At 54.8% G+C, this 18,703-nt stretch overlaps 1 long non-coding RNA gene and 6 other non-coding genes across 7 annotated transcripts in view; 6 read left to right on the forward strand and 1 right to left on the reverse strand.

The window, feature by feature from the left end:
• The window catches only part of LOC141418921 (uncharacterized), a 518,407-nt gene that overhangs the window by 305,118 nt on the left and 194,586 nt on the right, over positions 1-18,703 (reverse strand). The gene's annotated exons all lie outside the window — the stretch shown is intronic.
• On the forward strand, positions 1,403-1,521 carry LOC141418974 (5S ribosomal RNA). Its single transcript, XR_012443651.1, has one exon. It is a non-coding gene; the product is annotated as a 5S ribosomal RNA (ribosomal RNA).
• Positions 4,730-4,848, forward strand: LOC141418975 (5S ribosomal RNA). The gene has a single exon (XR_012443652.1). It is a non-coding gene; the product is annotated as a 5S ribosomal RNA (ribosomal RNA).
• LOC141418977 (5S ribosomal RNA) lies at positions 8,057-8,175 on the forward strand. Its single transcript, XR_012443654.1, has one exon. It is a non-coding gene; the product is annotated as a 5S ribosomal RNA (ribosomal RNA).
• Positions 11,386-11,504, forward strand: LOC141418978 (5S ribosomal RNA). The gene has a single exon (XR_012443655.1). It is a non-coding gene; the product is annotated as a 5S ribosomal RNA (ribosomal RNA).
• On the forward strand, positions 14,716-14,834 carry LOC141418979 (5S ribosomal RNA). Its single transcript, XR_012443656.1, has one exon. It is a non-coding gene; the product is annotated as a 5S ribosomal RNA (ribosomal RNA).
• LOC141418980 (5S ribosomal RNA) lies at positions 18,043-18,161 on the forward strand. The gene has a single exon (XR_012443657.1). It is a non-coding gene; the product is annotated as a 5S ribosomal RNA (ribosomal RNA).

Genomic DNA, 18,703 nt, shown 5'->3' on the forward strand with positions numbered 1-18,703 from the left:
GGGTCGAGCAACAAACAGGTCAGGTGGGAGTCAGTGTCAGCTGGACCCTTTGGCCAAATTTAAACAACAAACAGGCTTGGAAGGACTCCCTTTTTAGCTAGTGGCCTCTAAACCATGACAAAGAAAACAGAATCTAAAGCTGACTTGTGTGAGGGACATGTACCTGTCTGTTACAGTCTTTTTTCATTGTTTCTTTTTTGTTTGTTTGTTTAATGGGCTTGATTGTAAATGTCCCAGGAGGATCAGAAGTGCAATTCCAAATACGTAAAAGAGCCATGGTAAAAATTCTGACGGACAACTTAGCAACTAAGAGAAGAGTATGTCAGTACCATCAGCATTTGATCACAGCGTTTCTGTAAATTTTGTAGTTTAGAGGGCCCGACAGCCTTGGAAAATGCAGATATGCTTACTATCTAGGAACGAATGACAGCATGACAGCTCTCTAGAGGTTATCCACACATATCAGTGGTTATCCTGAGAGTAAAACCTCAGAGTGCCCATTCATTGAGGGGTCAGTGTCAGTGACCCCAAATAGCCTCATCACAGGCACATGTAGGCTCCTAACTGTATTAGAATCATGTAAGACAACAGTTGTTTCACCATAGGGATGAAGCCATCTAGAAGATTTTCTATAAACCAACTCTTAATGAATTTTCATTTCGTCATGATCGTCATCTCAGTGGCCGAAACCCTGAGAAAAATTAGAAGGGAACAGAAGTAAATACTTCTGAGGACAAAGTGTAGAGTTTAGGAAGCCTGAGGGTTGACAGGATAGGATTTCTTAGGACGTTGAGTAGGGATGGGAGGAGATGTTTTTTTCTTTCCCTTGTCTCCACGATTTCGGTGGTGAAAGGGGCCTCTGAGCTGGAAATGTTCCCGATTGAGCCCCGCAGCCCCAGGCCCAGAGTGTGGAGGAGGGCGCAGCGGGTCGGCTAAGGGCGCGGCTGCCGTTTTGCAGAGGGCTGGAGGGGCAGTGGGGCTTTGTGGACGAGGAGGACCGGAAAGGTCCCCAAGACGTCCGTCGGGAGCCACGCGCCCAAGGATCGGCTCCCGCAGGCGAGGGAGGAGGGCGGCCAGAACTGTGCACCCCCCCCACACCCCCGCCTTAGCCAAGGCAGTGACACATCCCCAGAGGAACAAGAGCCCGAGAGCACTGAGCAATGTTCCCCTGAGAAAACTCGATCCTGGTCCGGGCACCGGGACACCTCGGGAAGAAAGCCAGCGAGTGGCCACCTGGGCGAGACCGGCTGCCCCAGCAGGCGTCCGGGGCCCCTGGCCGCTTGGCCAGAGGCCGCCAGCCCCCACCCCGCAGCCCCCACCCGCAGCCGTGCCAGGGGAGCAGTGTGGAGACGCAGGCCGCGCCCACCTCACGCTCTTGGGGCTCCAGGAGGCGGCAGCTGGCGTCTACGGCCATACCACCCTGAACGCGCCCGATCTCGTCTGATCTCGGAAGCTAAGCAGGGTCGGGCCTGGTTAGTACTTGGATGGGAGACCGCCTGGGAATACCGGGTGCTGTAGGCTTTTGCTCGTCCCTCCCTCGCTGCTCCTTTTGGCCTCCGGGACCTCACCGCCCCGACCCAGCGCCACCACCACCGGCGACCCCTTCCCCGCCACCCCGCCAGACCCACGCCTCCCACCTCACAGACACGCCCCCGAATCCTCTCCTCTCCCCTCCCCACACTCTCGTGGGGCGCGCGCCCGCTCACTGGGCACCAGCCGGGTGGGTCCCAGGCCACGTTGGGGACCGCTCCCCAACTGTCCTCAGAAAGCCAGCAGGAGTAGAAAACGTTCAGGCGGACGGTGAGGGAAGTGCGAAAGCCCTGAGAAAGCGGGTCTGCAGCCCAGCGGGCCCCAGACTGGGACGCGCCACACCCTGGCTCGCCACAAGGTGGTGCACTGGGCCCAGGGCAAGACGCCAGGGGACAGGGAGGCAGGCCACCTCAGTCGGGTGCTGCTCCGTCGCTCGACCCAACACAGGTCAGCGTGTGCATGACCTCTCCGTGGGGCCCCAACTCCCACGGCGGTGCCTGCAGTCACGGGGACAGCGGGCGCAGGGCCTGAGCTCACGGTGAGGGGAGTATGCTTAGAATGCAAAATTCAAACACACCCGGGAATACATTGGCAAGGAGAAGTCCCAGAAAGAGTTGCAACCCTGACATTGAGGGCGCGTTTCCTTTTGCTTGGTCCTGTACCCTGCTTGAGTGTGAGTGGTGATGAATTGCTGCCCGTTTCGGATCGTTTGGTGGCAATGTAGTTTGTACCTTTCTCTGCAATGTGTGAAGTCTTTCTTTGTGTAATAGGCTGTATTGGCAAGTGTCTCTACCTTTCAGTGTTTATCCAAAGTCAATCCAAGGCTGTGGTCCACGAGTCTAAGAACAAACCCTGTGTTTTATGTCCAAAACTAAAAACACCACTTTTAAGTATGCTAGGACGGGTCCGGAGCAGGTAGAAATAGGGACTTCTTCCCGAGTAGTGTACAACGCCGTGGCCACTCATAGAAGTTTGTGCCTAGAGGGCTTTCATGTTCGATAGACACGCATCCATCATAACCACTTTTTTGTTTTATTTATTTGTTTATTTGTTTATTTATGTATTTACGTATTTACGTATTGATTTTTGTGGTACCAGTGCTTGAATTCAGGCCGTACACCTTGCCCCGCTCCACCAGCCCTTTTCGTGTGAGGGTTTTAAAGGGTTGACTCTCCAGGGTCCCCGAAGCCCACACTGCCTAAATTACCTGTGATAGAAAGAAAGGCAGGGGCAGTGCCTGAGACCACAAGGACTTTTCCCCTTATCGCTTCCTGATTGCTTGCAAGTGCTGGCTGTCTACCACCACAAGGACACTTCTCTTTACCTCTCCCTGGCTGCGTAACCCCGGAAAACCTCCTCACCCCTAGTCCCCGCCCCCCCCCCCCCCGGCGAGGCTTGCATCCCAGGCTGTCCAGAGTGCAGGACGCCCCTCACCACGGCAAAATAAAGCGTGCTCTCGTCTGTAGAGGTCTCGGTCTCCTTTTCCTCGAGGCATCCTCTTTTCTAACATTTGGCTTTTTCTAACAGGTCTCATGGAACGACTTGCTTGGGCGGGCCTGGAAACGTGATCCACCTGAGTAGCTAAGGTTTCAGGCGTGAGCAAGCAGCACCAGCAAGAACCAAGGTGTTGAGAGGTCTGGCATGAGGGACTCCATTTCAACTTGGAAGGCCTTTCACCCTCATCTCTAGAAACTGTTTGTCTCTGAGCTGTTTCCTCGGAGGGTTTTTGGATTGGTCGTTTTCATCTTTCGACGTGAGGATTAGTTTTTTTTCTCTAAGTGTCTTATGTGTGTGGGGGGGTCGAGCAACAAACAGGTCAGGTGGGAGTCAGTGTCAGCTGGACCCTTTGGCCAAATTTAAACAACAAACAGGCTTGGAAGGACTCCCTTTTTAGCTAGTGGCCTCTAAACCATGACAAAGAAAACAGAATCTAAAGCTGACTTGTGTGAGGGACATGTACCTGTCTGTTACAGTCTTTTTTCATTGTTTCTTTTTTTTTTGTTTGTTTAATGGGCTTGATTGTAAATGTCCCAGGAGGATCAGAAGTGCAATTCCAAATACGTAAAAGAGCCATGGTAAAAATTCTGACGGACAACTTAGCAACTAAGAGAAGAGTATGTCAGTACCATCAGCATTTGATCACAGCGTTTCTGTAAATTTTGTAGTTTAGAGGGCCCGACAGCCTTGGAAAATGCAGATATGCTTACTATCTAGGAACGAATGACAGCATGACAGCTCTCTAGAGGTTATCCACACATATCAGTGGTTATCCTGAGAGTAAAACCTCAGAGTGCCCATTCATTGAGGGGTCAGTGTCAGTGACCCCAAATAGCCTCATCACAGGCACATGTAGGCTCCTAACTGTATTAGAATCATGTAAGACAACAGTTGTTTCACCATAGGGATGAAGCCATCTAGAAGATTTTCTATAAACCAACTCTTAATGAATTTTCATTTCGTCATGATCGTCATCTCAGTGGCCGAAACCCTGAGAAAAATTAGAAGGGAACAGAAGTAAATACTTCTGAGGACAAAGTGTAGAGTTTAGGAAGCCTGAGGGTTGACAGGATAGGATTTCTTAGGACGTTGAGTAGGGATGGGAGGAGATGTTTTTTTCTTTCCCTTGTCTCCACGATTTCGGTGGTGAAAGGGGCCTCTGAGCTGGAAATGTTCCCGATTGAGCCCCGCAGCCCCAGGCCCAGAGTGTGGAGGAGGGCGCAGCGGGTCGGCTAAGGGCGCGGCTGCCGTTTTGCAGAGGGCTGGAGGGGCAGTGGGGCTTTGTGGACGAGGAGGACCGGAAAGGTCCCCAAGACGTCCGTCGGGAGCCACGCGCCCAAGGATCGGCTCCCGCAGGCGAGGGAGGAGGGCGGCCAGAACTGTGCACCCCCCCCACACCCCCGCCTTAGCCAAGGCAGTGACACATCCCCAGAGGAACAAGAGCCCGAGAGCACTGAGCAATGTTCCCCTGAGAAAACTCGATCCTGGTCCGGGCACCGGGACACCTCGGGAAGAAAGCCAGCGAGTGGCCACCTGGGCGAGACCGGCTGCCCCAGCAGGCGTCCGGGGCCCCTGGCCGCTTGGCCAGAGGCCGCCAGCCCCCACCCCGCAGCCCCCACCCGCAGCCGTGCCAGGGGAGCAGTGTGGAGACGCAGGCCGCGCCCACCTCACGCTCTTGGGGCTCCAGGAGGCGGCAGCTGGCGTCTACGGCCATACCACCCTGAACGCGCCCGATCTCGTCTGATCTCGGAAGCTAAGCAGGGTCGGGCCTGGTTAGTACTTGGATGGGAGACCGCCTGGGAATACCGGGTGCTGTAGGCTTTTGCTCGTCCCTCCCTCGCTGCTCCTTTTGGCCTCCGGGACCTCACCGCCCCGACCCAGCGCCACCACCACCGGCGACCCCTTCCCCGCCACCCCGCCAGACCCACGCCTCCCACCTCACAGACACGCCCCCGAATCCTCTCCTCTCCCCTCCCCACACTCTCGTGGGGCGCGCGCCCGCTCACTGGGCACCAGCCGGGTGGGTCCCAGGCCACGTTGGGGACCGCTCCCCAACTGTCCTCAGAAAGCCAGCAGGAGTAGAAAACGTTCAGGCGGACGGTGAGGGAAGTGCGAAAGCCCTGAGAAAGCGGGTCTGCAGCCCAGCGGGCCCCAGACTGGGACGCGCCACACCCTGGCTCGCCACAAGGTGGTGCACTGGGCCCAGGGCAAGACGCCAGGGGACAGGGAGGCAGGCCACCTCAGTCGGGTGCTGCTCCGTCGCTCGACCCAACACAGGTCAGCGTGTGCATGACCTCTCCGTGGGGCCCCAACTCCCACGGCGGTGCCTGCAGTCACGGGGACAGCGGGCGCAGGGCCTGAGCTCACGGTGAGGGGAGTATGCTTAGAATGCAAAATTCAAACACACCCGGGAATACATTGGCAAGGAGAAGTCCCAGAAAGAGTTGCAACCCTGACATTGAGGGCGCGTTTCCTTTTGCTTGGTCCTGTACCCTGCTTGAGTGTGAGTGGTGATGAATTGCTGCCCGTTTCGGATCGTTTGGTGGCAATGTAGTTTGTACCTTTCTCTGCAATGTGTGAAGTCTTTCTTTGTGTAATAGGCTGTATTGGCAAGTGTCTCTACCTTTCAGTGTTTATCCAAAGTCAATCCAAGGCTGTGGTCCACGAGTCTAAGAACAAACCCTGTGTTTTATGTCCAAAACTAAAAACACCACTTTTAAGTATGCTAGGACGGGTCCGGAGCAGGTAGAAATAGGGACTTCTTCCCGAGTAGTGTACAACGCCGTGGCCACTCATAGAAGTTTGTGCCTAGAGGGCTTTCATGTTCGATAGACACGCATCCATCATAACCACTTTTTTGTTTTATTTATTTGTTTATTTGTTTATTTATGTATTTACGTATTTACGTATTGATTTTTGTGGTACCAGTGCTTGAATTCAGGCCGTACACCTTGCCCCGCTCCACCAGCCCTTTTCGTGTGAGGGTTTTAAAGGGTTGACTCTCCAGGGTCCCCGAAGCCCACACTGCCTAAATTACCTGTGATAGAAAGAAAGGCAGGGGCAGTGCCTGAGACCACAAGGACTTTTCCCCTTATCGCTTCCTGATTGCTTGCAAGTGCTGGCTGTCTACCACCACAAGGACACTTCTCTTTACCTCTCCCTGGCTGCGTACCCCGGAAAACCTCCTCACCCCTAGTCCCCGCCCCCCCCCCCCCCGGCGAGGCTTGCATCCCAGGCTGTCCAGAGTGCAGGACGCCCCTCACCACGGCAAAATAAAGCGTGCTCTCGTCTGTAGAGGTCTCGGTCTCCTTTTCCTCGAGGCATCCTCTTTTCTAACATTTGGCTTTTTCTAACAGGTCTCATGGAACGACTTGCTTGGGCGGGCCTGGAAACGTGATCCACCTGAGTAGCTAAGGTTTCAGGCGTGAGCAAGCAGCACCCAGCAAGAACCAAGGTGTTGAGAGGTCTGGCATGAGGGACTCCATTTCAACTTGGAAGGCCTTTCACCCTCATCTCTAGAAACTGTTTGTCTCTGAGCTGTTTCCTCGGAGGGTTTTTGGATTGGTCGTTTTCATCTTTCGACGTGAGGATTAGTTTTTTTTCTCTAAGTGTCTTATGTGTGTGGGGGGGTCGAGCAACAAACAGGTCAGGTGGGAGTCAGTGTCAGCTGGACCCTTTGGCCAAATTTAAACAACAAACAGGCTTGGAAGGACTCCCTTTTTAGCTAGTGGCCTCTAAACCATGACAAAGAAAACAGAATCTAAAGCTGACTTGTGTGAGGGACATGTACCTGTCTGTTACAGTCTTTTTTCATTGTTTCTTTTTTTTTTGTTTGTTTAATGGGCTTGATTGTAAATGTCCCAGGAGGATCAGAAGTGCAATTCCAAATACGTAAAAGAGCCATGGTAAAAATTCTGACGGACAACTTAGCAACTAAGAGAAGAGTATGTCAGTACCATCAGCATTTGATCACAGCGTTTCTGTAAATTTTGTAGTTTAGAGGGCCCGACAGCCTTGGAAAATGCAGATATGCTTACTATCTAGGAACGAATGACAGCATGACAGCTCTCTAGAGGTTATCCACACATATCAGTGGTTATCCTGAGAGTAAAACCTCAGAGTGCCCATTCATTGAGGGGTCAGTGTCAGTGACCCCAAATAGCCTCATCACAGGCACATGTAGGCTCCTAACTGTATTAGAATCATGTAAGACAACAGTTGTTTCACCATAGGGATGAAGCCATCTAGAAGATTTTCTATAAACCAACTCTTAATGAATTTTCATTTCGTCATGATCGTCATCTCAGTGGCCGAAACCCTGAGAAAAATTAGAAGGGAACAGAAGTAAATACTTCTGAGGACAAAGTGTAGAGTTTAGGAAGCCTGAGGGTTGACAGGATAGGATTTCTTAGGACGTTGAGTAGGGATGGGAGGAGATGTTTTTTTCTTTCCCTTGTCTCCACGATTTCGGTGGTGAAAGGGGCCTCTGAGCTGGAAATGTTCCCGATTGAGCCCCGCAGCCCCAGGCCCAGAGTGTGGAGGAGGGCGCAGCGGGTCGGCTAAGGGCGCGGCTGCCGTTTTGCAGAGGGCTGGAGGGGCAGTGGGGCTTTGTGGACGAGGAGGACCGGAAAGGTCCCCAAGACGTCCGTCGGGAGCCACGCGCCCAAGGGTCGGCTCCCGCAGGCGAGGGAGGAGGGCGGCCAGAACTGTGCACCCCCCCCACACCCCCGCCTTAGCCAAGGCAGTGACACATCCCCAGAGGAACAAGAGCCCGAGAGCACTGAGCAATGTTCCCCTGAGAAAACTCGATCCTGGTCCGGGCACCGGGACACCTCGGGAAGAAAGCCAGCGAGTGGCCACCTGGGCGAGACCGGCTGCCCCAGCAGGCGTCCGGGGCCCCTGGCCGCTTGGCCAGAGGCCGCCAGCCCCCACCCCGCAGCCCCCACCCGCAGCCGTGCCAGGGGAGCAGTGTGGAGACGCAGGCCGCGCCCACCTCACGCTCTTGGGGCTCCAGGAGGCGGCAGCTGGCGTCTACGGCCATACCACCCTGAACGCGCCCGATCTCGTCTGATCTCGGAAGCTAAGCAGGGTCGGGCCTGGTTAGTACTTGGATGGGAGACCGCCTGGGAATACCGGGTGCTGTAGGCTTTTGCTCGTCCCTCCCTCGCTGCTCCTTTTGGCCTCCGGGACCTCACCGCCCCGACCCAGCGCCACCACCACCGGCGACCCCTTCCCCGCCACCCCGCCAGACCCACGCCTCCCACCTCACAGACACGCCCCCGAATCCTCTCCTCTCCCCTCCCCACACTCTCGTGGGGCGCGCGCCCGCTCACTGGGCACCAGCCGGGTGGGTCCCAGGCCACGTTGGGGACCGCTCCCCAACTGTCCTCAGAAAGCCAGCAGGAGTAGAAAACGTTCAGGCGGACGGTGAGGGAAGTGCGAAAGCCCTGAGAAAGCGGGTCTGCAGCCCAGCGGGCCCCAGACTGGGACGCGCCACACCCTGGCTCGCCACAAGGTGGTGCACTGGGCCCAGGGCAAGACGCCAGGGGACAGGGAGGCAGGCCACCTCAGTCGGGTGCTGCTCCGTCGCTCGACCCAACACAGGTCAGCGTGTGCATGACCTCTCCGTGGGGCCCCAACTCCCACGGCGGTGCCTGCAGTCACGGGGACAGCGGGCGCAGGGCCTGAGCTCACGGTGAGGGGAGTATGCTTAGAATGCAAAATTCAAACACACCCGGGAATACATTGGCAAGGAGAAGTCCCAGAAAGAGTTGCAACCCTGACATTGAGGGCGCGTTTCCTTTTGCTTGGTCCTGTACCCTGCTTGAGTGTGAGTGGTGATGAATTGCTGCCCGTTTCGGATCGTTTGGTGGCAATGTAGTTTGTACCTTTCTCTGCAATGTGTGAAGTCTTTCTTTGTGTAATAGGCTGTATTGGCAAGTGTCTCTACCTTTCAGTGTTTATCCAAAGTCAATCCAAGGCTGTGGTCCACGAGTCTAAGAACAAACCCTGTGTTTTATGTCCAAAACTAAAAACACCACTTTTAAGTATGCTAGGACGGGTCCGGAGCAGGTAGAAATAGGGACTTCTTCCCGAGTAGTGTACAACGCCGTGGCCACTCATAGAAGTTTGTGCCTAGAGGGCTTTCATGTTCGATAGACACGCATCCATCATAACCACTTTTTTGTTTTATTTATTTGTTTATTTGTTTATTTATGTATTTACGTATTTACGTATTGATTTTTGTGGTACCAGTGCTTGAATTCAGGCCGTACACCTTGCCCCGCTCCACCAGCCCTTTTCGTGTGAGGGTTTTAAAGGGTTGACTCTCCAGGGTCCCCGAAGCCCACACTGCCTAAATTACCTGTGATAGAAAGAAAGGCAGGGGCATTGCCTGAGACCACAAGGACTTTTCCCCTTATCGCTTCCTGATTGCTTGCAAGTGCTGGCTGTCTACCACCACAAGGACACTTCTCTTTACCTCTCCCTGGCTGCGTACCCCGGAAAACCTCCTCACCCCTAGTCCCCGCCCCCCCCCCCCCCCCGGCGAGGCTTGCATCCCAGGCTGTCCAGAGTGCAGGACGCCCCTCACCACGGCAAAATAAAGCGTGCTCTCGTCTGTAGAGGTCTCGGTCTCCTTTTCCTCGAGGCATCCTCTTTTCTAACATTTGGCTTTTTCTAACAGGTCTCATGGAACGACTTGCTTGGGCGGGCCTGGAAACGTGATCCACCTGAGTAGCTAAGGTTTCAGGCGTGAGCAAGCAGCACCCAGCAAGAACCAAGGTGTTGAGAGGTCTGGCATGAGGGACTCCATTTCAACTTGGAAGGCCTTTCACCCTCATCTCTAGAAACTGTTTGTCTCTGAGCTGTTTCCTCGGAGGGTTTTTGGATTGGTCGTTTTCATCTTTCGACGTGAGGATTAGTTTTTTTTCTCTAAGTGTCTTATGTGTGTGGGGGGGTCGAGCAACAAACAGGTCAGGTGGGAGTCAGTGTCAGCTGGACCCTTTGGCCAAATTTAAACAACAAACAGGCTTGGAAGGACTCCCTTTTTAGCTAGTGGCCTCTAAACCATGACAAAGAAAACAGAATCTAAAGCTGACTTGTGTGAGGGACATGTACCTGTCTGTTACAGTCTTTTTTCATTGTTTCTTTTTTTTTTGTTTGTTTAATGGGCTTGATTGTAAATGTCCCAGGAGGATCAGAAGTGCAATTCCAAATACGTAAAAGAGCCATGGTAAAAATTCTGACGGACAACTTAGCAACTAAGAGAAGAGTATGTCAGTACCATCAGCATTTGATCACAGCGTTTCTGTAAATTTTGTAGTTTAGAGGGCCCGACAGCCTTGGAAAATGCAGATATGCTTACTATCTAGGAACGAATGACAGCATGACAGCTCTCTAGAGGTTATCCACACATATCAGTGGTTATCCTGAGAGTAAAACCTCAGAGTGCCCATTCATTGAGGGGTCAGTGTCAGTGACCCCAAATAGCCTCATCACAGGCACATGTAGGCTCCTAACTGTATTAGAATCATGTAAGACAACAGTTGTTTCACCATAGGGATGAAGCCATCTAGAAGATTTTCTATAAACCAACTCTTAATGAATTTTCATTTCGTCATGATCGTCATCTCAGTGGCCGAAACCCTGAGAAAAATTAGAAGGGAACAGAAGTAAATACTTCTGAGGACAAAGTGTAGAGTTTAGGAAGCCTGAGGGTTGACAGGATAGGATTTCTTAGGACGTTGAGTAGGGATGGGAGGAGATGTTTTTTTCTTTCCCTTGTCTCCACGATTTCGGTGGTGAAAGGGGCCTCTGAGCTGGAAATGTTCCCGATTGAGCCCCGCAGCCCCAGGCCCAGAGTGTGGAGGAGGGCGCAGCGGGTCGGCTAAGGGCGCGGCTGCCGTTTTGCAGAGGGCTGGAGGGGCAGTGGGGCTTTGTGGACGAGGAGGACCGGAAAGGTCCCCAAGACGTCCGTCGGGAGCCACGCGCCCAAGGGTCGGCTCCCGCAGGCGAGGGAGGAGGGCGGCCAGAACTGTGCACCCCCCCCACACCCCCGCCTTAGCCAAGGCAGTGACACATCCCCAGAGGAACAAGAGCCCGAGAGCACTGAGCAATGTTCCCCTGAGAAAACTCGATCCTGGTCCGGGCACCGGGACACCTCGGGAAGAAAGCCAGCGAGTGGCCACCTGGGCGAGACCGGCTGCCCCAGCAGGCGTCCGGGGCCCCTGGCCGCTTGGCCAGAGGCCGCCAGCCCCCACCCCGCAGCCCCCACCCGCAGCCGTGCCAGGGGAGCAGTGTGGAGACGCAGGCCGCGCCCACCTCACGCTCTTGGGGCTCCAGGAGGCGGCAGCTGGCGTCTACGGCCATACCACCCTGAACGCGCCCGATCTCGTCTGATCTCGGAAGCTAAGCAGGGTCGGGCCTGGTTAGTACTTGGATGGGAGACCGCCTGGGAATACCGGGTGCTGTAGGCTTTTGCTCGTCCCTCCCTCGCTGCTCCTTTTGGCCTCCGGGACCTCACCGCCCCGACCCAGCGCCACCACCACCGGCGACCCCTTCCCCGCCACCCCGCCAGACCCACGCCTCCCACCTCACAGACACGCCCCCGAATCCTCTCCTCTCCCCTCCCCACACTCTCGTGGGGCGCGCGCCCGCTCACTGGGCACCAGCCGGGTGGGTCCCAGGCCACGTTGGGGACCGCTCCCCAACTGTCCTCAGAAAGCCAGCAGGAGTAGAAAACGTTCAGGCGGACGGTGAGGGAAGTGCGAAAGCCCTGAGAAAGCGGGTCTGCAGCCCAGCGGGCCCCAGACTGGGACGCGCCACACCCTGGCTCGCCACAAGGTGGTGCACTGGGCCCAGGGCAAGACGCCAGGGGACAGGGAGGCAGGCCACCTCAGTCGGGTGCTGCTCCGTCGCTCGACCCAACACAGGTCAGCGTGTGCATGACCTCTCCGTGGGGCCCCAACTCCCACGGCGGTGCCTGCAGTCACGGGGACAGCGGGCGCAGGGCCTGAGCTCACGGTGAGGGGAGTATGCTTAGAATGCAAAATTCAAACACACCCGGGAATACATTGGCAAGGAGAAGTCCCAGAAAGAGTTGCAACCCTGACATTGAGGGCGCGTTTCCTTTTGCTTGGTCCTGTACCCTGCTTGAGTGTGAGTGGTGATGAATTGCTGCCCGTTTCGGATCGTTTGGTGGCAATGTAGTTTGTACCTTTCTCTGCAATGTGTGAAGTCTTTCTTTGTGTAATAGGCTGTATTGGCAAGTGTCTCTACCTTTCAGTGTTTATCCAAAGTCAATCCAAGGCTGTGGTCCACGAGTCTAAGAACAAACCCTGTGTTTTATGTCCAAAACTAAAAACACCACTTTTAAGTATGCTAGGACGGGTCCGGAGCAGGTAGAAATAGGGACTTCTTCCCGAGTAGTGTACAACGCCGTGGCCACTCATAGAAGTTTGTGCCTAGAGGGCTTTCATGTTCGATAGACACGCATCCATCATAACCACTTTTTTGTTTTATTTATTTGTTTATTTGTTTATTTATGTATTTACGTATTTACGTATTGATTTTTGTGGTACCAGTGCTTGAATTCAGGCCGTACACCTTGCCCCGCTCCACCAGCCCTTTTCGTGTGAGGGTTTTAAAGGGTTGACTCTCCAGGGTCCCCGAAGCCCACACTGCCTAAATTACCTGTGATAGAAAGAAAGGCAGGGGCATTGCCTGAGACCACAAGGACTTTTCCCCTTATCGCTTCCTGATTGCTTGCAAGTGCTGGCTGTCTACCACCACAAGGACACTTCTCTTTACCTCTCCCTGGCTGCGTACCCCGGAAAACCTCCTCACCCCTAGTCCCCGCCCCCCCCCCCCCCCCCGGCGAGGCTTGCATCCCAGGCTGTCCAGAGTGCAGGACGCCCCTCACCACGGCAAAATAAAGCGTGCTCTCGTCTGTAGAGGTCTCGGTCTCCTTTTCCTCGAGGCATCCTCTTTTCTAACATTTGGCTTTTTCTAACAGGTCTCATGGAACGACTTGCTTGGGCGGGCCTGGAAACGTGATCCACCTGAGTAGCTAAGGTTTCAGGCGTGAGCAAGCAGCACCCAGCAAGAACCAAGGTGTTGAGAGGTCTGGCATGAGGGACTCCATTTCAACTTGGAAGGCCTTTCACCCTCATCTCTAGAAACTGTTTGTCTCTGAGCTGTTTCCTCGGAGGGTTTTTGGATTGGTCGTTTTCATCTTTCGACGTGAGGATTAGTTTTTTTTCTCTAAGTGTCTTATGTGTGTGGGGGGGTCGAGCAACAAACAGGTCAGGTGGGAGTCAGTGTCAGCTGGACCCTTTGGCCAAATTTAAACAACAAACAGGCTTGGAAGGACTCCCTTTTTAGCTAGTGGCCTCTAAACCATGACAAAGAAAACAGAATCTAAAGCTGACTTGTGTGAGGGACATGTACCTGTCTGTTACAGTCTTTTTTCATTGTTTCTTTTTTTTTTGTTTGTTTAATGGGCTTGATTGTAAATGTCCCAGGAGGATCAGAAGTGCAATTCCAAATACGTAAAAGAGCCATGGTAAAAATTCTGACGGACAACTTAGCAACTAAGAGAAGAGTATGTCAGTACCATCAGCATTTGATCACAGCGTTTCTGTAAATTTTGTAGTTTAGAGGGCCCGACAGCCTTGGAAAATGCAGATATGCTTACTATCTAGGAACGAATGACAGCATGACAGCTCTCTAGAGGTTATCCACACATATCAGTGGTTATCCTGAGAGTAAAACCTCAGAGTGCCCATTCATTGAGGGGTCAGTGTCAGTGACCCCAAATAGCCTCATCACAGGCACATGTAGGCTCCTAACTGTATTAGAATCATGTAAGACAACAGTTGTTTCACCATAGGGATGAAGCCATCTAGAAGATTTTCTATAAACCAACTCTTAATGAATTTTCATTTCGTCATGATCGTCATCTCAGTGGCCGAAACCCTGAGAAAAATTAGAAGGGAACAGAAGTAAATACTTCTGAGGACAAAGTGTAGAGTTTAGGAAGCCTGAGGGTTGACAGGATAGGATTTCTTAGGACGTTGAGTAGGGATGGGAGGAGATGTTTTTTTCTTTCCCTTGTCTCCACGATTTCGGTGGTGAAAGGGGCCTCTGAGCTGGAAATGTTCCCGATTGAGCCCCGCAGCCCCAGGCCCAGAGTGTGGAGGAGGGCGCAGCGGGTCGGCTAAGGGCGCGGCTGCCGTTTTGCAGAGGGCTGGAGGGGCAGTGGGGCTTTGTGGACGAGGAGGACCGGAAAGGTCCCCAAGACGTCCGTCGGGAGCCACGCGCCCAAGGGTCGGCTCCCGCAGGCGAGGGAGGAGGGCGGCCAGAACTGTGCACCCCCCCCACACCCCCGCCTTAGCCAAGGCAGTGACACATCCCCAGAGGAACAAGAGCCCGAGAGCACTGAGCAATGTTCCCCTGAGAAAACTCGATCCTGGTCCGGGCACCGGGACACCTCGGGAAGAAAGCCAGCGAGTGGCCACCTGGGCGAGACCGGCTGCCCCAGCAGGCGTCCGGGGCCCCTGGCCGCTTGGCCAGAGGCCGCCAGCCCCCACCCCGCAGCCCCCACCCGCAGCCGTGCCAGGGGAGCAGTGTGGAGACGCAGGCCGCGCCCACCTCACGCTCTTGGGGCTCCAGGAGGCGGCAGCTGGCGTCTACGGCCATACCACCCTGAACGCGCCCGATCTCGTCTGATCTCGGAAGCTAAGCAGGGTCGGGCCTGGTTAGTACTTGGATGGGAGACCGCCTGGGAATACCGGGTGCTGTAGGCTTTTGCTCGTCCCTCCCTCGCTGCTCCTTTTGGCCTCCGGGACCTCACCGCCCCGACCCAGCGCCACCACCACCGGCGACCCCTTCCCCGCCACCCCGCCAGACCCACGCCTCCCACCTCACAGACACGCCCCCGAATCCTCTCCTCTCCCCTCCCCACACTCTCGTGGGGCGCGCGCCCGCTCACTGGGCACCAGCCGGGTGGGTCCCAGGCCACGTTGGGGACCGCTCCCCAACTGTCCTCAGAAAGCCAGCAGGAGTAGAAAACGTTCAGGCGGACGGTGAGGGAAGTGCGAAAGCCCTGAGAAAGCGGGTCTGCAGCCCAGCGGGCCCCAGACTGGGACGCGCCACACCCTGGCTCGCCACAAGGTGGTGCACTGGGCCCAGGGCAAGACGCCAGGGGACAGGGAGGCAGGCCACCTCAGTCGGGTGCTGCTCCGTCGCTCGACCCAACACAGGTCAGCGTGTGCATGACCTCTCCGTGGGGCCCCAACTCCCACGGCGGTGCCTGCAGTCACGGGGACAGCGGGCGCAGGGCCTGAGCTCACGGTGAGGGGAGTATGCTTAGAATGCAAAATTCAAACACACCCGGGAATACATTGGCAAGGAGAAGTCCCAGAAAGAGTTGCAACCCTGACATTGAGGGCGCGTTTCCTTTTGCTTGGTCCTGTACCCTGCTTGAGTGTGAGTGGTGATGAATTGCTGCCCGTTTCGGATCGTTTGGTGGCAATGTAGTTTGTACCTTTCTCTGCAATGTGTGAAGTCTTTCTTTGTGTAATAGGCTGTATTGGCAAGTGTCTCTACCTTTCAGTGTTTATCCAAAGTCAATCCAAGGCTGTGGTCCACGAGTCTAAGAACAAACCCTGTGTTTTATGTCCAAAACTAAAAACACCACTTTTAAGTATGCTAGGACGGGTCCGGAGCAGGTAGAAATAGGGACTTCTTCCCGAGTAGTGTACAACGCCGTGGCCACTCATAGAAGTTTGTGCCTAGAGGGCTTTCATGTTCGATAGACACGCATCCATCATAACCACTTTTTTGTTTTATTTATTTGTTTATTTGTTTATTTATGTATTTACGTATTTACGTATTGATTTTTGTGGTACCAGTGCTTGAATTCAGGCCGTACACCTTGCCCCGCTCCACCAGCCCTTTTCGTGTGAGGGTTTTAAAGGGTTGACTCTCCAGGGTCCCCGAAGCCCACACTGCCTAAATTACCTGTGATAGAAAGAAAGGCAGGGGCAGTGCCTGAGACCACAAGGACTTTTCCCCTTATCGCTTCCTGATTGCTTGCAAGTGCTGGCTGTCTACCACCACAAGGACACTTCTCTTTACCTCTCCCTGGCTGCGTACCCCGGAAAACCTCCTCACCCCTAGTCCCCGCCCCCCCCCCCCCCGGCGAGGCTTGCATCCCAGGCTGTCCAGAGTGCAGGACGCCCCTCACCACGGCAAAATAAAGCGTGCTCTCGTCTGTAGAGGTCTCGGTCTCCTTTTCCTCGAGGCATCCTCTTTTCTAACATTTGGCTTTTTCTAACAGGTCTCATGGAACGACTTGCTTGGGCGGGCCTGGAAACGTGATCCACCTGAGTAGCTAAGGTTTCAGGCGTGAGCAAGCAGCACCCAGCAAGAACCAAGGTGTTGAGAGGTCTGGCATGAGGGACTCCATTTCAACTTGGAAGGCCTTTCACCCTCATCTCTAGAAACTGTTTGTCTCTGAGCTGTTTCCTCGGAGGGTTTTTGGATTGGTCGTTTTCATCTTTCGACGTGAGGATTAGTTTTTTTTCTCTAAGTGTCTTATGTGTGTGGGGGGGTCGAGCAACAAACAGGTCAGGTGGGAGTCAGTGTCAGCTGGACCCTTTGGCCAAATTTAAACAACAAACAGGCTTGGAAGGACTCCCTTTTTAGCTAGTGGCCTCTAAACCATGACAAAGAAAACAGAATCTAAAGCTGACTTGTGTGAGGGACATGTACCTGTCTGTTACAGTCTTTTTTCATTGTTTCTTTTTTTTTTGTTTGTTTAATGGGCTTGATTGTAAATGTCCCAGGAGGATCAGAAGTGCAATTCCAAATACGTAAAAGAGCCATGGTAAAAATTCTGACGGACAACTTAGCAACTAAGAGAAGAGTATGTCAGTACCATCAGCATTTGATCACAGCGTTTCTGTAAATTTTGTAGTTTAGAGGGCCCGACAGCCTTGGAAAATGCAGATATGCTTACTATCTAGGAACGAATGACAGCATGACAGCTCTCTAGAGGTTATCCACACATATCAGTGGTTATCCTGAGAGTAAAACCTCAGAGTGCCCATTCATTGAGGGGTCAGTGTCAGTGACCCCAAATAGCCTCATCACAGGCACATGTAGGCTCCTAACTGTATTAGAATCATGTAAGACAACAGTTGTTTCACCATAGGGATGAAGCCATCTAGAAGATTTTCTATAAACCAACTCTTAATGAATTTTCATTTCGTCATGATCGTCATCTCAGTGGCCGAAACCCTGAGAAAAATTAGAAGGGAACAGAAGTAAATACTTCTGAGGACAAAGTGTAGAGTTTAGGAAGCCTGAGGGTTGACAGGATAGGATTTCTTAGGACGTTGAGTAGGGATGGGAGGAGATGTTTTTTTCTTTCCCTTGTCTCCACGATTTCGGTGGTGAAAGGGGCCTCTGAGCTGGAAATGTTCCCGATTGAGCCCCGCAGCCCCAGGCCCAGAGTGTGGAGGAGGGCGCAGCGGGTCGGCTAAGGGCGCGGCTGCCGTTTTGCAGAGGGCTGGAGGGGCAGTGGGGCTTTGTGGACGAGGAGGACCGGAAAGGTCCCCAAGACGTCCGTCGGGAGCCACGCGCCCAAGGGTCGGCTCCCGCAGGCGAGGGAGGAGGGCGGCCAGAACTGTGCACCCCCCCCACACCCCTGCCTTAGCCAAGGCAGTGACACATCCCCAGAGGAACAAGAGCCCGAGAGCACTGAGCAATGTTCCCCTGAGAAAACTCGATCCTGGTCCGGGCACCGGGACACCTCGGGAAGAAAGCCAGCGAGTGGCCACCTGGGCGAGACCGGCTGCCCCAGCAGGCGTCCGGGGCCCCTGGCTGCTTGGCCAGAGGCCGCCAGCCCCCACCCCGCAGCCCCCACCCGCAGCCGTGCCAGGGGAGCAGTGTGGAGACGCAGGCCGCGCCCACCTCACGCTCTTGGGGCTCCAGGAGGCGGCAGCTGGCGTCTACGGCCATACCACCCTGAACGCGCCCGATCTCGTCTGATCTCGGAAGCTAAGCAGGGTCGGGCCTGGTTAGTACTTGGATGGGAGACCGCCTGGGAATACCGGGTGCTGTAGGCTTTTGCTCGTCCCTCCCTCGCTGCTCCTTTTGGCCTCCGGGACCTCACCGCCCCGACCCAGCGCCACCACCACCGGCGACCCCTTCCCCGCCACCCCGCCAGACCCACGCCTCCCACCTCACAGACACGCCCCCGAATCCTCTCCTCTCCCCTCCCCACACTCTCGTGGGGCGCGCGCCCGCTCACTGGGCACCAGCCGGGTGGGTCCCAGGCCACGTTGGGGACCGCTCCCCAACTGTCCTCAGAAAGCCAGCAGGAGTAGAAAACGTTCAGGCGGACGGTGAGGGAAGTGCGAAAGCCCTGAGAAAGCGGGTCTGCAGCCCAGCGGGCCCCAGACTGGGACGCGCCACACCCTGGCTCGCCACAAGGTGGTGCACTGGGCCCAGGGCAAGACGCCAGGGGACAGGGAGGCAGGCCACCTCAGTCGGGTGCTGCTCCGTCGCTCGACCCAACACAGGTCAGCGTGTGCATGACCTCTCCGTGGGGCCCCAACTCCCACGGCGGTGCCTGCAGTCACGGGGACAGCGGGCGCAGGGCCTGAGC

This window comes from Castor canadensis, chromosome 18 (genome assembly GCF_047511655.1).
Source record: "Castor canadensis chromosome 18, mCasCan1.hap1v2, whole genome shotgun sequence".
Classification (NCBI taxonomy): Eukaryota; Metazoa; Chordata; class Mammalia; order Rodentia; family Castoridae; genus Castor; species Castor canadensis.